The sequence below is a fragment of the Equus caballus genome, chromosome 13, assembly GCF_041296265.1.
Source record: "Equus caballus isolate H_3958 breed thoroughbred chromosome 13, TB-T2T, whole genome shotgun sequence".
NCBI classification, from domain to species: Eukaryota; Metazoa; Chordata; class Mammalia; order Perissodactyla; family Equidae; genus Equus; species Equus caballus.
The window spans coordinates 29,069,345-29,094,064 of NC_091696.1; the positions used below are offsets into that span (position 1 = coordinate 29,069,345).

A 24,720-nucleotide genomic window follows, 5' to 3' on the forward strand; every position below is an offset into this window, starting at 1 on the left:
GCTTTTACAAAAATACATGATCCGCTAGTTCTATGACTCTTGCTTACGTATATCTGCCAGCTATGATAAGACAACTTTGTTCTCTGAGTTCCCCAGGAACATGACAACCTCCAAAGAAAAATTCTGCATTGGTACCCATCATGAATGACAGAAGAAAGAGATACTGTGGTGCCTTGAAGTTTGTCACATCAGATAGTCTACATCCCTAACCTCCCCCGCCCCTTCCCTGCCCATTTCCCCTATATAACTGCCTCCAGATTCTGTATGATTTTAAGATGGTTCTTCAGGATGCTAGTCTACCATCTTCCGATTATGCTAGCTAATCGTATAAATTTTCCTTTCTCAGCCAGCAGCTTGTTTGCAATTGATGGGCACCAGATTGCAGCGAGCAGAACCAGCCCCTTTTCGCTCAGTTACAATTCTGGTAGGAGTGTGGAAGACAGAATAGAGGTCAGAGAGATTGGGGGCTTTGCTAGGGATGGTGAAGACCTAAATCGGAGCATTGGGAATGAAAGAGAGAAGGTGGGCTGGAGAGTGACTGGGAAATTGACTGGCTATGTGAGGCAAGGGGACTGAGAGGAGGTAAGTGTGTGTGTGTGGCTTAAACAACAGAAATTTATTTTCTCATAGTTCTGGAGGCTGGAAATCTGAGAACAAGGTGCTGTCAGGGTCTGTTTCTGGTGAGAACTCTCTTCCTGGCTTGCAGATGGGCACCTTCTTGCTGTGTCCTCACGTGGCCTTTCTTTTGTATATGTGTGCACAGGGGGAGAGAGAGAGAGAGCACATGCTGCTGTCTCCTTTTATAAAGCCACCAATCTCACGGGATTAGAGCCCCACCCTTATGACCTCATTTAACCCCAATTACCTCCCAAAGGTCCTATCTTCAAATACCATTACATTGAAGGTTAGGGCTTCAACATATATATGAATTTGGGGGGGACACAATTCAGTCCATAACAATAAAATCAAAAAAGCAAAGTATAAAAGCCTTGTAATCTTACATTTGAATTGGAAATACAGTATGAACTCATGATTTATTTTTCTCAAAAAAAAGTCCTTCCTAGAAAGCCTAGAAGTAATGACAACCTGGCAGCAATCAGTATACCAAGCACCCAGACTGTGGTATCTATATATCACTTCTCTCTAAAATGACCCGAGGATCATTGAGAAATGGCTGACTTCAGGTCTGGAGTGGGAAATGTATGAGTTAAACTCAGACGTCTACTTGTGTCAGAAATCAAGGGCGCTTTCAAAGATGAGTGGAGTCAGGTCCAAAGCCAACCTGAAGGAGCTCCTGCTGAACTAGGATGAGATCATGTAAGGCTGAAAAGAATAATAACTGCAATGAACTGAAAAACATAAAATGTATAAACATCTATGAGTTCATAAAATGATACTTCAAAGTAAAGCTTTATTGGTTACTTTTGAAGATTCCTAGGGCACCGAGTCAATAGTTTGATAAACAAAAGGAAAGAATCAATATATCCTGCTATACGATACAAAGTACATCTCAGAATGATCAAATAATTGATGTATAAGAAATGACAGAATTGGAAAATCACTATTTTGCACCCACTAATGAAATAATGAATAATGTTAACAATGGTTAATGAAACCATTGGGTGAAAGATTGTTAGAGAACTTTTTAACAAAGAAAGCAGACTAATACCACCTGAACCCAGTTAGTCTTAGCATCAGTCAAAGTGAGTCAACTAGACATTATACAACTTTTGATGTAGAAGAAAAGGAAGTACGGTAGTCCCTCCTTATCCATGGGCTATATATTCCAAGACCCCCAGTGGATGCCTCAAGCCACAGATAGCACTAAACTCTGTATATACTGTGTTTTTTCCTATACATACATACCTATGATAAAGTTTAATTTATAAATTAGGCACAGTAAGAGATTACCAACCATAGCTAATAATTAAACAGAACAATTACAACAATATACTGTAATAAAAGTTACTGTAGACCTTAGCAACCTTAGGAAACAATTTTTTTCTTTCCTTATTAAGTTGAGAACTTTCACTTTTTCACTTAAAGAAAGCAGTTCACAGCTTCTCTTTGGCATACCTCAATCGCCAGCATAGCTACTCTGGTGCCTTGGAGTCATTATTAAGTAAAATAAAGTTAATTGAAGACAAACACTGCAATACCTCTATAGCCAATCTGAAAACAGAGATGGCAACTAAGTGACTAATGGAGAGGTAGCATAGTGTGGATACTCTGGACAAAGGGATGATTCATGTCCCAGGTGGGACAGAGAGGGTTGGCATGAGATTTTTATCATTCCACTGAGAACAGTATGCAATTTGAAACTTATGAAATGTTTATTTCGGGAATTTTTCATTTAATATTTTGGACTGCAGTTGAACATGCATAGCTGAAAACATGAAAAGCAGAACGACAGATAAGGAGGGACTACTGTACACAGCGCAATATATAAAATATTAATACATAAAAAGTAATCTGAATCTAATCAATTTTCTAGATGTAGCCACCATTGTATAGGAAATACAAAAGATAGAGGAACAAGTTAAGCACTCCAGGAGCAAGTAATCACTGAAATGAAAAACTCTATAGGTGGGTCTAAGGCAGATTAAATAGAACTGAACAGAGACATAGAAAGCTGAAAGTAAACCAGCTGAAATTATTCAGAATGCAGCAGAGAGGAAAACGTGAAGAGTAGATTGAGAAGTTCTTGTGTTCGTCTGTTAAAAGTTCCAAAAGGAGAGAAGTAAGAAAAGAGAATGGCTCATTTCTTGACTAAAACAATGGCTCCATTTCTTTTTTCTTTTTTCTTTTTTTTGAGGAAGATTAGCCCTGAGCTAACTACTGCCAATCCTCCTCTTTTTGCTGAGGAAAACTGGCCCTGAGCTAACATCCATGCCCATCTTCCTCTATTTTATATGTGGGATGCCTACCACAGCATGGCTTTTGTCAAGCGGTGCCATGTCTGCACCTGGGATCTGAACCAGTGAACCACGGGCTGCTGAGAAGCGGAATGTGCACACTTAACTACTGAGCCACTGGGCCAGCCCCTCGACTAAAACAATGGAAGCCAGTGGCCACATTAGTAAGCATGGCTCTACCCCTGCTCACTTTCTTGCCTCTTCCCAGCACTTGATAATGCCCTGAGATAGTGTGCATTAGTAGCATGACTACATCAGAAAGCATAGATGATAGATGTGGTAGAAATCATTTATGAGACTTGAACTGGAGAAAGCTTGTGTGAGTTCAGGAGGTCCCCAAGATCACCCTCAGGTTCAATAAATCCTTAGAAAGACTCAGAGATGACTCACTCCTATCAGGCAGCACATTCCAAGGGCTTATGAGGTTACCTCCCAGGGGCCAGGGCAAAGGGCCAAATGTTTCTTTGAGTAAGATTTATCCTTTACTACACAGGTTAGAATGTCAGATAGCCCTTCAATGGGTATATAAAGGCTTGTACAGCCTCCAAGAGTTTGTATAATCTCTACAGAACTCCCAAAATCATAAATGATAAGCTTCCAGACCTTCTTAATGCCTAGGCTCAGAAGTCCCAGAAAATCACTTCTTTTGCTTTTCTTTTGGATAAAGTAAGTCAGAAATCGACCCAGGTTCACACAGGAGCATAAATATCAGGAGGTGTTCTTCACGGGGTCATCTTTGGAGACTGTCTACCACAGTCATTTCAAGGCAATTCTTACGGTGAGTTAAGTGTGAATTACGTTTGTGGTCTTTTCCTTCATGTCATACTTATAGGGTCCTTGGCCCTTAAAGACCACCTCTTATATAACAAGGTTTGTGTTCAGACTATAATGTCATTTGGATTCATTCTAATCATGGTCCTTTTCATGAATGAGGGTTTTTCTGTGAATCTAGGCAACTTGATCCCAGAATCTCATGGTTTTCTTGGAACTCTGGATGAATCGGCACATTCTAGAATTCTCACAGTGTGGATTATCCCTGGTGATTCTTTGCATTATCATGCTGCGAGATGACTCTTCATGATCAGTTTTGAACTTTGATGTTTTTTTTTTTTCTCCTCTGGATTCAGGTCTAGTCCCCTAGATTTTGCGAACCAAAAGCTCTTTGGGGGGCTGGCCGCGTGGCCGAGTGGTTAGGTTCGCGTGCTCCGCTGCAGGCGGCCCAGTGTTTCGTTGGTTCAGATCCTGGGCGCAGAGGTGGCACTGCTCATCAAACCACGCTGAGGCGGCGTCCCACATGCCACAACTAGAAGGACCCACAACGAAGAATATACAGCTGTGTACTGGGGGGCTTTGGGGAGAATAAGGAAAAAAAATTAAAAAAAGTTCTTTGGTAAAAGAACAGTAAGACTGACAGTAAGTTTTTCAAGGACTGTGTGGTCCCCTACTCCCATCCTGACGTGGCCCAGTCATGACTCTGAAACCCAGGGAAAGAATGTAGAAGACGGAAGAACCAGTGAGCAGAGGACAAAAGTGGTTGTAAATGATTTTGCCTTTTGATTATCCAAAGTGAACATAGAGGGGAGTAAACAGAGTATTAGGTGGAAAAACAGTTGACAAGGAAACTAAACAGAGGTCATGGTCCTTGAGTACCAAAGGACCAGGTTTTGAAAAGACAGATCAGATCCTGGAGTCTGGATCCTCCTCTCTGATTCCAGGGATCCTTAGTCTGAGGTTGGTGTAGGAAGGGTTTTAAGGGGCTTCTGAATTCCACAAAATTGTCTATGTAAAATTTGATGTGTTTGTACAGGTCTCTGGGGGGAGATGGTCCACGGCTTTTGTCAGACTCTCAAAGAGGTCTGTGACCCTGCTCTTCTGAAATTAAGAAATTACTGCCTTTTACCCAGATCACTACAAGAGACTGTTAATTAGTGTTCTAACTGCTTCCGGTTCTTGATTTAAATGCATCCAAAACACTGCCACACAGTTAATCTTCCCATTTTTTTTATTGTGGTAACATTGGTTTATAACATTATATAAATTTCAGGTGTACATCATTATATTTTAAAATCTTCCCATTTTTGTAATAAATCTGTAACTTCAGCTCCGCCTGCGCTCTTACCTTAAACAGTCAGTACTCCTACTTTATACTTAACTACAACTAATTTTCATATATACACCAGTAATCAAGAAGATCTATACCCCAGACAATTAAGTCTAGCTATCTTTGTCTAGGACCAGATTCTCTTCTATATTTTGATTGCTATAATTATCTCATTCAACCAGAGTTACTGAGCCATAGCCATATGACCTGGAGTAAATTACTTAATTTCTCTGCCTTCAGGCTTGTCATCTAAAAGATATGGCTTATTTCACTTATCTAAATCTGTAGTGTGCCCAGCATAATATCTGACCCAGATTATGTGCTCAACAAATGTTTGATTGTCTTGTATCTCATACCTCATTTGAATGTTTCCCAATAGACATTTAAGAAATCCTCATTAAATGAGTATATAGTAACAGATAATGTTTATAGAATACTTACCATGTGCTAGGCACTATGATACTTTTTTTCATATTATCTCATCTAATCCTTACTACAACTTTATTAGGCAGGTACTATTACTGTTCTCATTTTACAGACGAGGAAACTGATGCTGAGAGAGGTTAAATAACTTGCTTTAGGTCCCATAGCCAGCAAATGTAAGAAATGGAACTTGAACTTTGGCAGACCGACTACAGAGTCTGTAGTCATCACGATACAGCACCTACCTACCACTATCACAGGAGAAGGCTATCTCTGTCATCTGCCTCCTAGTACTTATTATAAGTCAAATGTTTGTGTGCCTATTTGGTGGCCAGAACTGTAGATAGGAATTAAAAGACACACATATTTTTTCCTATAAGATTACAGTCCAAGTGTGAAAAAAAATAATAAAAAAGCAACATAAGTAGTAGTCAAAGCTTGTTATGGTGAGGGATAGACTTTAAAGGGAATGGAAATTTAGAGAAACCAAAGATCAACAAAGCAGAGGCAGTCAAGGAAGGAAGATTTCCCCAAAGAAGGGAATCCTAGACTCTTAACAATATGTTAGATATGAATGGTTAGAGAATGCCACATCACTGGAGCCTTCATTGAAGCGCAGCCTGAGTAATGTGAACCAAGGGAGAATGGCAAAGAATAAAGCTGGAGAGAGTCAAGGCCACAATAGGTGGGCCCCAAAGGCCCCAGTAAAGCAGGTAGAATCCTAAGTGCATTTGGAAGCTATTGATGGGTTTTAATAGAGGGCAACTTGATCCTGTTAACATTTTAAGGTCACTTTAATGGAGAATGGGTTGTGAGGCAAGACTAGAGGCAGAAAAAATAGTTAGATGATAAGCTTTCTTGAGACACATAGTAGGATTCATGTACAATATAGGGAGTCAATTTGGGTCTCGGTTCATGTATTTAAAGTGAAAACAGTTAACTCTGTTGTTATTTTACTTTAGCAATGTTCATCTCTTTGGTACAAGCCAGAAGAAGTCAAGCACTAGGCTTTATGCAGGGTTGGTTTTTGAGAAAGGGACAAAGGAATGTACAGTACATTATTCACAAAAGGTTGATTATAATGATGATTACAATGTCTGGTTAGACAAGGATGGAAGGAAGACTACGAGGAGAGTAATGGACAGTAAAAAAAAAGTGGCCCTATCATTGAAGTGTGGATTCGAAGAATTAAGGCCAAGGGCACACTTGATAAAATGAATTGAAAAGGAGAGATGATGGTGGGGAGAGTATGAGATGTTTGAAATTTCAGAAAGGAGAGCTAGTTTTCAATGAAAGCGGTGAAAACTTTATATGCATTATTTCATATAAACAACTTTTCCACGATATCATATTTCCCTCCAGTTATGACCTTAAATTTCTTTCTTTTACAGTTGAGCTTAAAACTTTTGTTGCTAATGACATAACCAGAGTAACTTTTAAAAATGCAAATCAGGGCTGGCCCGGTGGTGCAGCGGTTAAGTGCACACGTTCTGCTTCTTGGTGTCCCGGGGTTCGCGGGTTCGGATCCTGGGTGTGGACATGGCACCGCTTGGCAAAAGCCATGCTGTGGTAGGCATCCCACACATGAAGTAGAGGAAGATGGGCATAGATGTTAGCTCAGGGCCAGTTTTCCTCAGCAAAAAGAGGAGGATTGGCAGTAGTTAGCTCAGGGCTAATCTTCCTCAAAAAAAAAAAAATGCAAATCAAATAATTTTATACTATCAAAGCTATAGTGAACATCAATTAATTTTTTTTTCAACCCTTGTCGGGAGGAAAACTTGGGGCTGTGAATTAATTGATAATAGACTAACAGGAGACAAGACAAGGTTTATTTACACATGCATGTGGGAACATTCAGATGAAGAGGCTCACTGAAAAAATGGAAATAGGGGTTTATATATCAACCTAATAGGAGAAAGAGAGGAGGGAGAAAGAGCCTCAATTGGAAAACAAAATGGACTTTTAGGAAAGGCTGAGTTCTAGATTAAAGGGCCACGAATCAATAACTTCTTGGACTCTGCTTATTAGGTCATGCGATCGACTGAACATAAACAGATGGAAAGACTACGCCATTTCTAATAGAGTGGTACAGTCAGGAGAACTGCAGTCCATCTACAGCAGTTAAGGCACAGGTCCAGAAAGGGAATCTCCCCAACACAGCTCTCAGATGTGGCTGTCTCAGTCTTTTTGGGCTGTTATAACAAAATACCAGAGACTGGTTGGCCTATAAACAACAGAAATTTATTCCTTACAGTTCTGGAGGCTGTGAAATCCAAAATCAAGGCACTGACATATTTGGTGTCGGACGGCCCTCTTCCTGGTTCACAGACAGTGGCTTCTTGCTGTGTCCTTACATGGTAGAAGGGACCAAGGGAGCTTTCTTGGGGCCCTTTTATAAGGGCACTAATCCCATTCATGAGGGCCCTGCCCTCATGACCTAGCCATTTCTCAAATGCCCCATTTCCTAATACTGTCACCTTGGGGGTTAGGATTTAATATATGAATTTTGGAGGGACACAAACATTCAGACCATAGCAGTGACCATAAAGGGTAATGGTTGAGAAAGATGACAGAGAGAAAGAGAGAGAGATTGAATATGAGAACGAATGATGTGTATGTGGGTAAGGGACTAGATGGCTGACCAAGAAGCTCATTAAGTGTGGGGAGATGTTACTCCTTTCCAGACGCATCTAATTCATGTCTTACACCACAAATAACTGCATGTTGTTTTACATTTTACTTTTATTTTTCCAAAAGACACTTTCTAATGTTGTTTCCCTCTTAACCAATGCTCATTGGGTGTGTTAGGGATTTTTTAAAAAGATTGAGATATAATTGACATATAAACTGTGTAAATTTAAGGTGTACAATGTGTTGATGTGATATATTTATATATTGCAATATGACTACCACTGTAGCTTTACCTAACGCTTCTATCACGTTACGTAATTATCATTTCTTTTTTGTGGTGAGAAGAATTAAGATCTAATCTCTGAGAAACTTTGAAGTTTGTAATACGTACTGTTGGCTAGAATAACTATGCTGTGCATTAGATCTTCACAACTTATTTACCTACTAGTTGCAAGTTTGTACCCTTAAACAACATCTCCCCAATTCCCTCACCCCTCAGCCCCTAGTAACCACCATTCTACTCTGTTTCTACGAGTTTGGCTTTTTTAGATTCCACAGATAAGTGATATCATATGGAATTTGTCTTTCTCTGTCTGACATCTCACTTAGCATAATGCCCCCAAGGTCCATCATGTTGTTGTCTCAAATTGCAGGATTTCTCCCTTTCTCATGGCTGAATAATATTCCATTATATATCTCTCACATCTTTTTCACCCATTCATTCATGGAAGACACTAAGGTTGTTTTCATATCTTGGCTTTTGTGAATAATGGCACAATAATCATGCAAGTTTAGATATCTTTTTGATATCTTGTTTCCATTTCCTTTGGATATATTCCCAGAAGTGTGGTTGCTGAATAATATGGTAGTTCTATTTTAAAATTTTTTGTGGTCTTTTTTTTGAGATATAATTGGCATAAAACATTATTAGTTTCAGGGGTATGACATAATGATTCAGTGTTTATATATTGTGAAATGATCACCACAGTGTCTAGTTAACATCCATCATCACACATAGTTAAAATTTTTTTCTTGTGATGAGAACTTTTAAAATATACTCTTTTAGCAACTTTCAAATATACGTTACAGTATTATTAACTATAGTTACCAGGATATATGTTACAACCACAGTACTTATTTATTTTAGAACTGGAAGTTTGTACCTTTTCACTGCCTTCACCCATTTTGCCCATTCCCCATCCCCCACCTCTGGCAACCACCAATCTGTTCTTTGTATCTATAAGTTTGGGTTTTTTGTAGATTCCACATATAAGTGAGATCATACAGTATTTGTCTTTCTCTGTCTGACTTATTTCTTTTAGCATAATGCCCTCAAGGTCCATCCATGATGTTGCATATGACAAAATTTCCTTCTTTCTTATGGCTGAATAATATTCCATTATATATATATATATCTCCCACATTTTCTTTACCCATTCATCCATTGATGGAGACTTAGGTTGCTTCCATGTCTTGGCTATTGTAAATAATGCAATAAACAGGGGGTACATATATCTTTTTGGGTTATTGTTTTCATTTACTTTGGATAAATATCCAGAAGTGGGATTGCTGGATCATATGTCAGTTCTATTTTTAATTTTTTGAGGAATCTCCACACTACTTTACATAGTGGCTGCACCAATTTATATTCCACCAACAGTTCACAAGGGTTCCCTTTTCTCCACATCCTCACCAAATCTTATCTCTTTTTTTCTTTTTCTTTCTTTTATTTATTTATTTATTTAAATTGCAGTAACATTGGATTATAACATTATATAGATTTCGGGCCAACACTTATCTCTTTCAGCCATTCTAATAGGTGTGAGGTGATATTTCATTGTGATTTTGATTTGCATATCCCTGACGATTAGTCATGTTGAACACCTTTTCATGTACCTGTTGGCCATTTGAATGTCTTCTTTGGAAAAATGTCTATTTAGTTACTCTGCTAATTTTTCTATTGGATTTTTTTTGTTATTGAGTTGTATGAGTTCTTTACATATTTTGGATATTAACCTCTTATCTTATATATGGTTTGCAAATATTCTCTCCCATTCCATGGACTGTATTTTCATTTTGTTGATTATTTCTTTTGCTATGTAGAAGTTTTTTAGTTTGATGTAGTCCCACTTGTTGATCTTTGCTTTTCTTGCTTGTATTTTTGGTGTCATATCCAAATAATCATAGCCAAGATCAGTGTCAAGGAGCTTCCCTATTTTTTCTTCAAGGAGTTTTATGGCATCAGGTCATATGTTTAAGTCTTTAACCCATTTTGAGTTAATTTTTCTGAGTTGTGTAAGATAGGGGTCCAGTTTCATTTTTCTGGATGTGGTTACCCAGTTTTCCTAACACCATTTATTGAAGAGATTAACTTTTCCCCATTGAGTATTCTTGGCTCCCTTATTAAATATTAGTTGACCCTATATGAGGAGGATTATTTCTGGGCTCTCTATTCTGTTCCACTGGTCTATGTGTCTACTTTTATGCCCAGTACCATACTGTTTTAGTTACTATAGCTTCATAATATATTTCGAAATCAAGAAGTCTGAAGCCTTTAGCTTTGTTCTTCTTTGGATTGCTTTGGCTATTTGGGATATTTTGTGGCTCAATACAAATTTTAGGATTGTTTTTCTATTTCTGTGAAAAATGTCATTGAAATTTGATGAAGATTGCATTGAATCTATAGGTATCTTTAGGTAGTACAAATATTTTTACAATATTAAATTCTTCTGATTCATGAACACAGAATATCTTTCCATTTGTTTGTGTCTTCTTCGATTTCTTTCATCAAAGTCTTATAGTTTTCATTGCACAGATCTTTCATTTCCTTGGGTAAATTTACTCCTAAGTATTGTATTGTTTTTGATGCTATTGTGAATGGGATACTTTTATTTCTTTTTCAGATATTTTGTTTTTAGCGTATAGAAACATAACTGATTTCTAATGCTGATTTTATATCCTGCAACTTTACTGAATTTGTTGATTAGTTCCAATAGTTCTTTTGGTTGAGTCTTCAGGATTTTCTCTCTATAAGATCATATCATTTGCAAACAATGACAATTTTACTTCTTCCTTTCTGCTTTGAATGCCTTTTATTTCTTCATCTTGCCTTGATTGCTCCAGCTAGGACTTCTAGTACTATATTGAATAAGACCTCTGTCTTGTTCCTGATTTTAGAGGAAAAGCTTTCAACCTTTGACCATTGAGTATGATGTTAGCTGTGGGTATGTCATAGGGCCTTTATTGTGTTGAGTTATGTTCATTCTATATCCCATATACTGAGGATCTTTATCATGAAAGGATGTTGTTTTTGTCAAATGTTTTTCCTGCATCTATTGAGAAGATCATATGATTTTTTATCTTTCATTCTATTAATGTGGTGTGTCACATTTATTGATTTGTGTAGGTTGAATCATCATTGCATTGAAAGGATAAATCCCACATGATCATGGTGTATGATCCTTTTAATACATTGTTGAATTCAGTTTGCTAAGATTTTGTTGACAACTTTTGCTTCTATATTCTACAAGAATATTGGTGTATAGTTTTCTATTCTTGTAGTGTCTTTATCTGGCTTTCATTCAGAGTAATGCTGGCCTCTTACAGCTAGTTTTGGAGTGTTCTCTCCTCTTCTATTTTTTGGAAGAGTTTGAGAAGGATTGGTATTAATTCTCTTTAAATGTTTAGTAGGATTCATGAGTGAAGCCACTGGCTTTTCTGTGTTGGGATGTTTTTGATTACTGATTAAGTCTTCTTGTTATTGGTCTGTTCAGATTTTCTATTTCTTCATGATTCAGTCTTTGTAGGTTGTATGTTTCTAGGAACTTATCCATTTTTTCTAGGATATCCCATTTGTTGGCATACAATTGCTCATAGTAGTTTCTTATGATCCTGTGTATTTCTGTGGTATCAGTTGTAAAGTGTTCTCTTTCATGTCTGATTTTATTTGAGTCTTCTCTGTTTTCTTAGTCTAGCTAAAGGTATGTCAATTTTTTTTTTGTCTTTTCAAAAAACGGCTGAGTTTCAATGAATTTTTCTATTGTTTTTCTGGTCTTTTTTCATTTAGTTCCACTCTGATCTTTTTAATTTCCTCTCTTTTTCTAACATTGGGATTTTTTTCCCCCTAGTTCCTTGAGGTGTAAAGTTAGGTTGTTTATTTGAGATCTATTTTCTTAATATAGGCATTTATTGCTATAAACTTCCCTCTAAGAACTGCTTTTGCTACATCCCACAGGTTTTTGTGTGTCGTGTTTCCATTTTCATTTGTTTTGAGATTTAAAAAAAATTTTTTACTTTTGATTTCTTCTTTGACCTACTGGTTCTGGAGTGAGTTTTCAGTTTCCACATGCTTGCAAAATTTTCATCTTTCCTCTTGCTGATTTCTTGATATAACTTCAATCTTCTTGAATTTTCTAAGATTTCTTTTGGTGGTCTATCATATGATCTATCCTGGAGAATGTTTCATGTGCTCTTGAGAGGAATGTGTATTCCGCTGCTATTGGATAGGATGTTTTATAGATGCCTCTTAAGTCCATTTGGTCTAATGTATGGTTTGAGTCCACCTTTTCCTTGTTGATTTTCTGTCTGGATGATCTATCCATTGCTGAAAGTGGGTTATTGACGTCTCCTACTATTAATGTATTGTCTATATCTTCTTTCAGATCTGTTATTATTTGCTTAATATATGTTGGGTGTATATGTGTTTATGATGATTATATTTTCTTGAAGGAACTCACCCCTTTATCATTATATAATGAACTTTTTGTTTCTTGTTACCATTTTTGGCTTAAAGATTACTTTTCCTGATACAAATGGAGCTTTTCTCACTTTCTTTTGGTTTCCACTTGCATGGAATATCTTTTTTAATCCCTTTACTTTGAGCCTGTGTGTCCTTAAAGGTGGAGTGAGTCTCTTGCAGGCAGCATATAGTTGGGTCTTATATATTTTTTTAATCCATCCAGCTATCCTTACCTTTTTATTGGTAAATTAAATCCATTTACATTTAGATCAATTATTGGTAAGTAAGGACTTACTAATGCCATCTTATGAATTGCTTTCTGCCTGTTTTGTGGTTCCAGTGTTTCTTTCTTCTCTTTCTGTCTACCTTTGTGAATTGGTGATTTTATGTGGTGGTAATCTCTGATTCCCCTTTCTTTATCTTTGGTGAATCTGCTATAGGTTTTTGCTTTCTGGTTACTATTAGGCTTACATAAAACATCTTATAGATAAACTTGTCCGTTTTAAGCTGACAGCAACTTAACTTTGATTACATACAAAGGCCTCTTTTACTCCCCCTTTTTATATTTTTGTTATCACAGTTTGCCTCTTTTTATATTGTGTATTCATTAATAAATTATAGTAGCTATTTTAGTACTACAGTAGCTATTTTAGTATAGTAGTTATTTTAATGCTCTTTTCCTTTAACCTTTACACTACAGTTAAATGGTTAATACATCATCATACTACAGAATTAGAGTTTTATAAATCTGACTGTTTACCTTTACCATGGTGTTGCATATTTTCATAGGTTTTAATGTCACTAATTAGTGTCTTTTCATTTCTCCTTAAAGAACTCCTTTCAGCATTTCTTGCAAGGCAGGTCTCATGATGATGAACTTCCTCAGCTTTTGTTTGTCTGAGAAAGTCTTTATTTCTTCTTCATATCTGAAGGATAACTTTGCTGGATAGAGTAACCTTGGCTAGTAATTTTTTCTTTCAACACCTTGAATATATTGTTCCAGTCTCCACTCTCTCCTGGCCTGTAGGGTTTCTCCTGAGAAATTCACTGATAGTGTAATGGGGGTTCCTTTGTAGGTTACAATCTTTTTTTCTCTTCCTGCTTTTAGGATTCTCTCTTTGTATTTGGTTTTTGACAGTTCCATTACAATGTGTCTTGGAGAAGGTCATTTTGCATTGAGATAGTGGGATGATCTATTAGTTTGTGAACTAGGTTGTCACAGTCTCTCCTGGAGTTTACGAAGTTTTCAGTTATTCTTTATTTTTGTATCTGTTTTTAAATTGTGGTAACATTGGTTATAACATTATATAAACTTCAGGTGTACATTGTAATATATTTTGAATTCTGGGTAGATTACACCATGTTCACCACCCAAAGACTAATTACAATCCATCACCAAACACATGTGCTTAATCATCCCTTTAGCCTCCTCCCTCCCCCCTTCCCCTCTGGTAACCACCAATCCAATCTCTGTTGCTATGTGTTTGTTTGTCGTTGTTTTTATTTTCTACTTATAAATGAGATCATATGGTATTTTACTTTCTCCCTCTGACTTATCTCACTTAGCATAATACCCTCTGAGTCCATCCATGTTGTCACAAATGGCCGGATTTCATCATTTCTTATGGCTGAACAGTATTCCATTGTGTGTATATACCACATGTTCTTTATCCATTCATCTCTTAATGGGCACCTAGGTTGCCTCCAAGTCTTGGCTATTGTGAATAATGCTGCAATGAACATAGGGGTGCATGCATCTTTATGCATTCATGTTTTCACGTTCTTTGGATAAATACCCAGCAGTGGAATAACTGGATCATATGGTAGATCTATTCTTAATTTTCTGAGGAGTGTCCATACTGTTTTCTATAGTGGCTGCACCAGTTTGCACTCCCACCAGTAGTGTATGAGAGTTCCCTACTGTCAACATCCTCTCCAAAACTGGTTGTTTCCCATCTTGTTAATTATAACCATTCTGACGGGAGTGAGGTGATATCTTATTGTAGCTTTGACTTGCATTTCCCTGATAGTGAATGATGCTGAACATCCTTTCATGTGCCAGTTGGCCGTCTGTATATCTTCTTTGGAGAAATCTCTGTTCAGATCTTTTGCCCACTTTTTAATTGGGTTGTTAGTTTTTGTTGTTGTTGTTGTTGAGATGTATGCATCCTTTGTATATTTTGGATTTAACCCCTTATTAGATATACAGTTTGCAAATATCTTCTCCCAATTCTTAGGTTATCTTTTCATTTTGTTGATGGTTTCCTTTGCTGTGTAGCAGCTATTTAGTTTGATGTAGTCCCATTTTTTTATTGTTTCCCTTGCCCAGTTAGACGTAGTATTTGAAAAAAATGCTGCTAAGACTGATGTCAAAGTGTGTACTGCCTGTGTTTTCTTCCAGAGGTTTAATGGCTTCAGATCTTACATTCAAGTCTTTAATCCATTTTGAGTTGATTTTTGTGTATGGTGTAAGATAATGGTCTACTTTCATTCTTTTGCATGTGGCTGTCCAGTTTTCCCAACACCTTTGATTGAAGAGATTTTCCTTTCTCCACTGTATGTTCTTGGCTCCCTTGTAGAAAATTAGTTGTCTATATATATGTGGGTTCATTTCAGGGCTCTCGATTCTGTTCCATTGATCTGTGTCTGTTTTTGTGCCAGTACCATGCTGTGCTGGTTACTCTAACTTTGTAGTATATTTGGAAATCAGGGAGTGTGATATCTCCAGCTTTGTTCTTTTTTTCTCAGGATTTCTTTGGCTATTTGGGATCTTTTGTTGTTCCATGTAATTTTAGGATTCTTTGTTTTTTTCCTGTGAAAAATGTTGTTGGAACTTTGATAGGGATTGCATTGAATCTATAGATTGCTTTAGGAAGTATGGACATTTTAACTATGTTCATTCTTCCAATCTGAGAGCACGGACTATCTTTCCATTTCTTTGTGTCTTCTTCAATTTCTTTTAACGTGTTTTATAGTTTTTGGTGTACAGATCTTTCACCTCTTTGGTTAAGTTTATCCTAGGGATTTTATTCTTTTTGTTGCAATTGTAAATGGGATTGTAAATGGGATTAATTTCTCTTTCTGTTACTTCATTGTTAGTGTATAGAAACGAAACTGATTTTTGTATGTTGATTTTGTATCCTGCAACTTGTATTCATTTATTATTTCTAAAGGTTTTTTAGTGGATCCTTTAGGGTTATCTATATATAAAACCATGTCATCTGCAAATATTTCTGAGTGTCTGTTGTAATTTCTTCTCTTTCATTTCTGATTTGATTTATTTGAGGCTTCCCTCTTTTTTTCTTGGTGAGTCTAGCTAAAGGTTTGTCAATTTTGTTTATCTTTTCAATGAACCATCTCTTCGTTTCACTGATTTTTTTCTATTTTTTTAATCTCTATTTCATTTATTTCTGCTCTAATTTTTATTTGTTCCTTTCTTCTGCTGATTTTGGGCTTTGTTCCTGTTTTTCCAGTTTCTTTAGGTGCATTGTTAGATTGTTTATTTGGGATTTTTCTCATTTGTTGAGGTAGGCCTGAATTGCTATAAACTTTCCTCTGAGAACTGCTTTTGCTGTATCCTATAGAATTTGACATGCCATATTTTCATTTTCATTTGTCTCCAGATATTTTTGGATTTCTCTTTTGATTTCTTCATTGACACAATTGTTATTCAGTAGCATTTTGTTTAATCTCCACATTTTTGTGGCTTTTCTGATGTTCTTCCTGTAGTTGATTTCTAGTTTCATACCTTTGTGGTCAGAAAAGATGCTTGGTATTATTTCAATCTCCTTAAATTTATTGAGCCTTGTTTTATGGCCTAATATGTGATCAATCCTGGAAAATGTTCCATGATCATTTGAAAAGAATGTGTAGGGGCAGTTATGGATGGAATGTTCTATACATATCTACTAAGTCCATCTGGTCTAGTGTATCATTTAAGGCCAATCTTTCCGTATTGATCTTCTGTTTGGAGGCTCTATCCATTGGTGTAAGTGGAGTGTTAAAGTCCCCTACTATTATTGTGTTACTGTCTATTTCTCCTTTTAAGTCTGTTAATAATTGCTTTATATATTAAGGTGCTCCTATGTTGGGTGCATAGATATTTACAAGTGTTATATCCTCTTGTTGGATTATTCCCTTTATCATTATTTAGTGCCCTCCTTTTCTCTTGTTACACTTTTTGTTTTAAAGTCTATTTTGTCTGATATAAGTATTGCCACCCAGCTTTTTTTTCTTTCCCATTTGCATGGAGTATCTTTTCTCATCCCTTCACTTTCAGTTTGTGAGTGCCTTTAGGTCTGAGTGCATCTGTTTTATGCAGCATATATACAGGTCTTGTTTTTTTTTAATCCAATCGGCCACCCTATGCCTTTTGATTGGAGCATTTACTCCATTGACATTTAAAGTAACTATTGATAAAAATGTATTTATTGCCATTTTGTTACTTTTTTATGGGTGTTTTAGTAGTTCTTCTCTGTTCCCTTCTTATTCTCTTGCTCTGTTCCCTTGTGGTTTGATGGCTTTCTTTAGTGATATGTTTGACTTCCTTTCTCTTACCTATTTGTGTATTTATTATAGGTTTGTGATTACCATGAGATTCAGATATAATAATCTACATATATAGCAATCTATGTTGAGTTGATGGTCTCTTTAGTTTGACCTCTTGCTAAAAGCTCTACTCTTTTACTCCCCTCCTCCCACATTTTATGTTTTTGATATCATATCTAACATCGTATTTTGTGTGTGTGTATCCATTTACCCTCATCACTGAAGTAGGTAATTTTAGTACTTTTGTCTTTTGGTCTTCATATTATCTTCATAGGTGGTTGATCTGCTACCCTCACTGTATTTTTGTCTTTACCAGTGATTTTCTTGCCTTTTTTTGGGATAATTTACTGATTCCTGTTTGTAGTCTGCTCTTTGTCACTTAAATAAGTCTCTTTAGCATTTCTTGTAGAACTTGTTTTCTGGTGATAAACTCCTTTAATTTTTGCTTGTCTGGGGAACTCTTTGTCTCTCCTTCCATTCTGAATGATAACCTTGCCAGGTAGAGTATTGTTGGCTGTAGGTTTTTTTCCTTTCAGCACTTTAAATATATTGTGCCACTCTCTTCTAGCCATAGAGTTTTGGCTGGGAAGTCAGCTGATAGCTTTATTGGGTTTCCTTTGTACATCACTTGTTGCCTTTCTCTTGCAGCTTTTAGGATTCTCTCTTTATCTTTAATTTTGGACATTTTAATTATAATGTGTCTTGGTGTGGGCCTCTTTGGGTTTGTTTGGTTCTCTCTGTGCTTCCTGTACTTGGATGTCTCTTTGCTTAAGTTAGGAACATTTTCAGCTATTATTTCTTCAAATAGATTTTCTTCCACTTTGTCTCTCTCTTCTTCTTCTGGGATGCCTATGATACAAATGTGAGTGCACCTGATATTGTCCCAGAGTTCCCTTAGACTGTTCCTGTTCTTCTTTTATTCTTTTTTCTTTTATCTGTTCAGCTTGGGTGATTTCCGCTAGTCTTTCATCCAGCTTGCTGATCTGTTCTTCTGTATTATCTGCTCTGCTATTGAGTTGCTGTAGTGAATTTTTCATTTCCAGTATTGTATTCTTCATTTCTGACTGGTTCTTTTTTATATTTTCCAGTTTTTTGTTGATGTTATCACTGTGTTCATCTAGTCTTCTCCCAAGATCAGTGAGCATCCTTATGACTTTTTGTTTGAACTCTCTGTCAAGTAGATTTTTTCTATTTCATTTAGTTCTTTTTCTGGGGTTTTGTCCTGTTCCCTTGCTTGGAATGTATTCCTTTGTCTCCTCATTTTGCCTCTTTCTCTGTGCTTATATCTATGTATTAGGTGGGTCAGCTATCTCCTGATCTTGTAGAAGTGGTCTTATATCAGAGATGCCTTTTGAGGCCCAGCAGTGTGCTTTCCACTCATTGCCAGTTCCAAATATTCCAGGAGTGTCCCCTGTGTGGGATACATGTGTCCTCCTGTTGTGGCAGGCTTCCTCTTGCTGCAGGTACCCAGGGAGTCTAGGTTCCACCCCCGCCCCCCCTCCCCCCCGGCCAGTAAATTGAGTTTTGGGATCCCCAGCACAGTTGGCTGCAAGGTCTAATAGCACATTCCTGTTGCAGTTTTTCTGTTAAGTAGGCAGGCCCACAGTGTGGCTGGTTACTAGGCTCAGGGGCTTACAATTGCTGTAGGCCTCTGGCCTGCAAGGCTGTTATCAGCTCTCTCAGGGTTGCAGCTGAGTGGGGCTGGCCCCAGGCATGGGAGCACCCAATTGTTTCAGGCTTTAGAAGGTGGGGCCGATCCCCTATGAGGCTGTTTGAGAACACAGGTCTTCTGCTAGTGATAACCCCTATGTCCCACAGGCCCACACACATCATCAACATAGTCCTTGCTGGTGCAAACGTCCCAACCTCCTGGAGCATACCCAGTCACCCCACTGCAAAGGCCCCCACACTATCCACCAGTGCCCCCTCACATTCCACCTGCTCCTCACACAGGCCCTGCCCCACAGAGGTGGACACACTCACCTGCGTGCAGAGGATCAAGTCACCCAGTCTATGTAGGCTGACAAGTAGCCTGAGGGCTTGCTGTTGGATGGGGCCAGTCTCTAATGTGGGCTGCCTGCCTTGCCTGAGCTGGATTAAATCTGTGCTCTAGTGGGTGTGGCAGAGCCCTGGGCTAACAGACTAGGGGAAGAACTCCAATGGTATCTGCCAGTGTCTGTGTCAGCATGCCTGTACTAGGTCACAATAACGGCTGCTGCCAATGTCTCAGTCCTTGGAGAGGTCTCACTTCTAACTGAGATGCACCCAGAGCCTACCAGGTGAGTCTCTTTTCACCAAAGGACTGTGCTGCTTTCCTTCTGATGATTTTAGGTTGCTGAGAGGGGTGAATTTGTGCATAGGCCCTTTAAGAGCTGGGTTTTTCTGCTTATGTCCAATAGCTTTTCTGGGGGTATCCCTATTACAGTTAATAGCCAGCAAAGCCAGATATTATGAGACTTATCTCAGTTGTGCTGAGTCTGAAGTATGCTTATGGTGGTAACATGCGCTTGCTCAGGTCCCCACTCCTCCAGGGAAGGCTGCATACCTTAGGTTTGCTCATGGCTGACCAGCTGTGAAGCTCTGCAGCTTGTGAAGGTGGCTCTTTTCTCTCCAGAAAGGAATTTCTGCCTCTTCCTCCTCAGTCAGGACTGTCTGTTGTTGTGGGGGTTCTTTTTATCCAGTTTTCAGTTCAAATGGGTAATTTTTCCAACAGTACTTGTAACCTGGTTGTGTTCATGAGAAGTGGTGAGTTCAGAGGCTCCCTATGCCACCATCTTGATGAGATTCCTTCACTGTAGTTTTGATTTGCATTTCCCTGATAGTCAATGATTTTGAACATCCTTTCATGTGCCTGTTGGCCATCTGTATATTTTCTTTGGAGAAATGTCTCTTCAGATCTTTTGCCCATTCTTAAATTGGGTTGTTAGTTTTGTTGTTGTTGAGATGTATGCATTCTTTGTATATTTTGGATATTAACCCCTTATCAGATATATGGTTTGCAAATATCTTCTCCCAATTGTTAGGTCATCTTTTCATTTTGTTGATGGTGTCCTTTGCTGTGCAGCAACTTTTCAGTTTGATGTAGTACTATTTATTTATCTTTTCTTTTGTTGCCTGTGCCTTTGGTGTCAATTCCAAAAAATCATTGCCAAAACCAATATCAAGGAGCTCTTCTCCTGTGTTGTCTTCTAGGAGTTTTATGGCTTTAGGTCTTATGTTTAAGTCTTTAATCCATTTTGAGTTGATTTTTGTCTCTGGTTTGAGTCCATTGTTCCCAATGCTATTTCCTGAAAAGACTATCTTTTCCCCATTGTATACTCTTGGAACCTTTGTTGAAAATTTGTTGACTGTATATGTGTCGTTTATTTCTCAGCTCTCTATTCTGTTTAATTGGTCTCTGTGTCTCTTTTCATTAGCATAATAATGTTGTCAAGACTCATCCATATTGTGGTATATATCAGTACTTAATTCCTTTTTTTTGGTTGAATAATGTTCCATTTTATGGATATAACATTTTGTTTATCAGTTCATCAGTTGATGGACATTTAGGTTGCTTTCACTTTTTGTCTATTGTGAATAATGCTATGAACATAGTTTTTGTATGGATGTATGCTTTCACTTATTTTGAGTATGTACCTCGGAGAAATGTTGAATCATATAGTAACTCCATGTTTATCATTTTGAAGAACTGTCAGACTGTTTTCCAAAGTGGCTGCATCATTTAACATTCCTGCCAACAGTATATGAAGGTTTCAATTTCTCCCCACCATCTTCCCCAACACTTGTAATTATCTGACTTTTTGATTGTAGCCATCCTAGAGGGTTTGACTCATATCACACTGTGGTTTTGATTTGCATTTCTTCAATGGTTAATGATGTTGAGCATCTTTTCATGTGTTTATTGGACATTTTTATGTCTTCTTTGGAGAAGTGTCTATTCACATCCTTTGCCCATTTTTCAATTGGGTCTCTTTGTATTGTTGACTTTTCCATAATGGACCAATAGTTCTTTACATATTCTAGATACAAATCCCTTATCAGATATATGATTTGCAAATATTTTCTCCCAGTTTGTGGCTTGTCTTTTTACTTTCTTGATGGTGTCTTTTGAAGCAAAAAATTTTAAATTTTGATGAAGTCTAATTTGTCTAGTTTTTCTTTTGTCACTTGTGGTTTTGGGGTTGTATCTAAGAAGGCTTTGCCTATTCCAAAGTTATGAAGATTTAATCCTATGTTTTCTTTTAGAAGCTTTATAGTTTCAGTTCTTACCTTTAGGTCTGTGATCCATTTTGAATTAATTTTTGCGTAGGGTGTAAGGAAGGGGTCCAACTTCATTCTTGTGCATGTAGATACTGTATGTTACAGGAAGTTATAAGAAAAAGATAAAGTTACTCTAAGGACAATCATTTCCAAGCAAAGGACCTATTTGTAGGTTCTCTTCTTGTGTTCCTCTTCATAATACTTCTGCCCTATTTGTCGTGGCATGTGAGTTGTGATGGGGAGGTGATAGCGGGTGGAACAGTGTCTCCCCAAAATTCATGTCTGCTCAGTACCTCAGAATGTGACTTTATTTGGAAATAGGGTCTTTGCAGATGTAATTAGTTAGGGATCTTGAGAGGATATCCTATAGGATTTAGGGTGGGCCCTAAAGCCAATGTTCTTAGAAGACAAAGAGAGGACACAGAGACACACAGAGAAGAGGGGCATGTGAAGACAGAGGCAGAGATTTTGAAGTGATGCAGCTATAAGCCAAGATTGCTGGGAGCCATCAGAAGCTAGGAAGAGGCAGGGACTCCATGGAGTCCTTATACAGAACACGGCCCCGCTGACACCTTGATTTTGGATTTCTAGCCTCTAGAACTGTGAGAGAACATATGTCTGTTTTAAGCCACCTAGTTTGTGGTAGTTTGTTATGTCAGTCCTATGAAACTAATACAGGAGTATATGCGAAATTATGAAATACTGTGAAAGGAGGAGATTTTAATATACATACGCACTTTCAAATATATATCTTTAAGCTTAGTTTAGGGGTCAGCAAACTATGGCCCATAGGCTGGATCTGGCCTATTGCCTGTTTTTGAGAATAAAGTTTTATTGGAATACAGCCATGCCCATTCATTTCTATATTTTCTATGGCTGCTTTAGTGCTACGATGGAAGAATTGAGTATTTGCAACAGAGAACGACATGTCCCACAAAGCCTAAAATATTTATTATCTGTCCCTTTAGAGAAAAACTTTGCTGACATATAACTTAGATCATCAAATTGTCTACTCACTTCATGCCCACAGGGATCATGAGGACAATAAAACATTTAAAGGTGCTGCTGTATTTGGTAGAATTAAGTTTGTCTATGAATGCAGAATTCTCAAAATAGCAGTGACTTAAAGGAGACAGAGATTTATTTCTCTCATGTAAATTTATGCAGTCCAAAGCTAGGATGGCAACCTCATGATCATCAGGAACTCTGCCTCTTACCGTCTTGTTGATTTTCCCTCCTCAACATACAGTTTCTACAGTATAATACAAGACAGCTGCTCGAGCTGCAGGTGCAGCTAGCACATCTATATTCTAGTCAGTAGGAAGAGGGAAAGGGAAAAAGCATACTTTCCTTCAGGAACTCTTCCAGGAAATTAGTCACGACTTCTGCTTATATCACATTAGCCAGAACTTAGTCACATGGCCATACACGGCCACAAAGGAGGCTGAGAAATACAATTATTCTGAGAGGCAAAGTACAGTTAAAAACCAAGGATTCTATTCTTTTAGAAGGAAGGGAAAACAGACCTTAGGGAAGGGACTAGTAATGTCTGCCACAGCTGTGAACTAGGCTGGCTTTTGTCCTTTTTGTTACTCCATGATCCAAGGGAGGCCCCTAGATTGCAGAGAAAGTTCTAAAAATATTAACACACTTATATATGTTGAACAAGTGGCCATGTACCATAGGGATGCATGTGTGGTTCTGTTTCAGGAGTCCCACTGGAAACAATGGTCAAGGATTTGAATCTACAGTGATTTCAGGGAGGCGGAATCTACAGGACTTCATAACTGACTGCACGTGAGGTGGAGGGTGAGAGAGAGAAATCCAGGGTAACTCTCAGGTGTGTGGCTTGAGTGACTAGGAGGACCCTTGAGCATACTGGCATTTGAGAGATGAGAGAATGAGGAGGCTGTTCAGGTTGATTTACTTGTAAGCTCATTAAAGTTGTCAAGATTTATCACCCCTAGGTAATACTCAATTGCTCTTTGAGTCCAAGTGTGTTGCAAAATATGAAGTAGCCAAATGTTCTATAGAGGAAAACTGACAATAAAGCTTACATTCTCCAGGAAGAGCTGGACAGTCTCATTAATTATACTAAGGAGGCACAGAAAAGCTTTAAACAATGCTAGCCAACAAGATCACTATCAAAATGACAGGACAATGTGCCAGATGGTTTTGGAAAATTTCAAGTCTCAAAAATTTAAAATCTATACGAAGGGAAGGTCTTAAAATGTCCCGTGACATAACAACCGATATTTTGTTATAAAAGGAAAGCGAAGAAAAGTTATCTGGTCTTTGGTTTTATGGATGACCTGACTAAAGGTCAGCCAGTTGCTAATTCCTAAATTGCAACTTAATTTGTCTAGGACAGTATTATTCTTATTTTGGGTTGGATAAGATTACTAAAAGCTGAGGAAAGTATACAAATAGTACGTGGTAGGAACCTATGAAAAACTGGAACCCTGGGAAAGTGTTCAAATAAGGATAAGAAAAAATTAAATCCATAGAGTTAATATTTTTACAACTAGTTTTGGTATAATTATTTTTATATTCTGGGTACATCTTACCTGTTTCTTAAGATGTTTAAAGCAGTCAATAAAATCTGAAATTTTAGGTTTGTGATTTAAATGAAATGTTTAGATGTGTTTAAATCTGAAGTCAGTGTTTAAAAGAGTGGGGATATCTGATTGCAGAATTTTTTTTTTGCTTTTTCTCCCTAAAGCCCCCTGGTAGGTAGTTGTATATTCTTCGTTGTGGGTCCTTCTAGTTGTGGCATGTGGGACGCTGCCTCAGCGTGGTCTGATGAGCAGTGCCATGTCCGCGCCCAGGATTCGAACCAACTAAACACTGGGCCACCTGCAGCAGAGCGTGTGAACTTCACCACTCAGCCACGGGGCCAGCCCCTCTGGAAATTTTTAAGTTTTTATTATTAGTTGCACATCTGTGAATAATTAGAGGAATGTTGGCTGTTTAAAAAAATGTCAGTTGATTTCTTAATTAATAAATATGAACATTAATCAAAATACAAATAGTAATGACTTTTTCTCCAAGTCCACAAGCCCTTTGAACATAAATAATCAACATGATGATCCTTTAATACTCTG

The 24,720-nt window shown here is 37.7% G+C and overlaps 1 protein-coding gene across 1 annotated transcript in view; it reads right to left on the reverse strand.

Moving 5' to 3' along the window:
• Positions 1 to 24,720, reverse strand: part of ZNF713 (zinc finger protein 713) — a 73,288-nt gene that overhangs the window by 4,404 nt on the left and 44,164 nt on the right. The gene's annotated exons all lie outside the window — the stretch shown is intronic.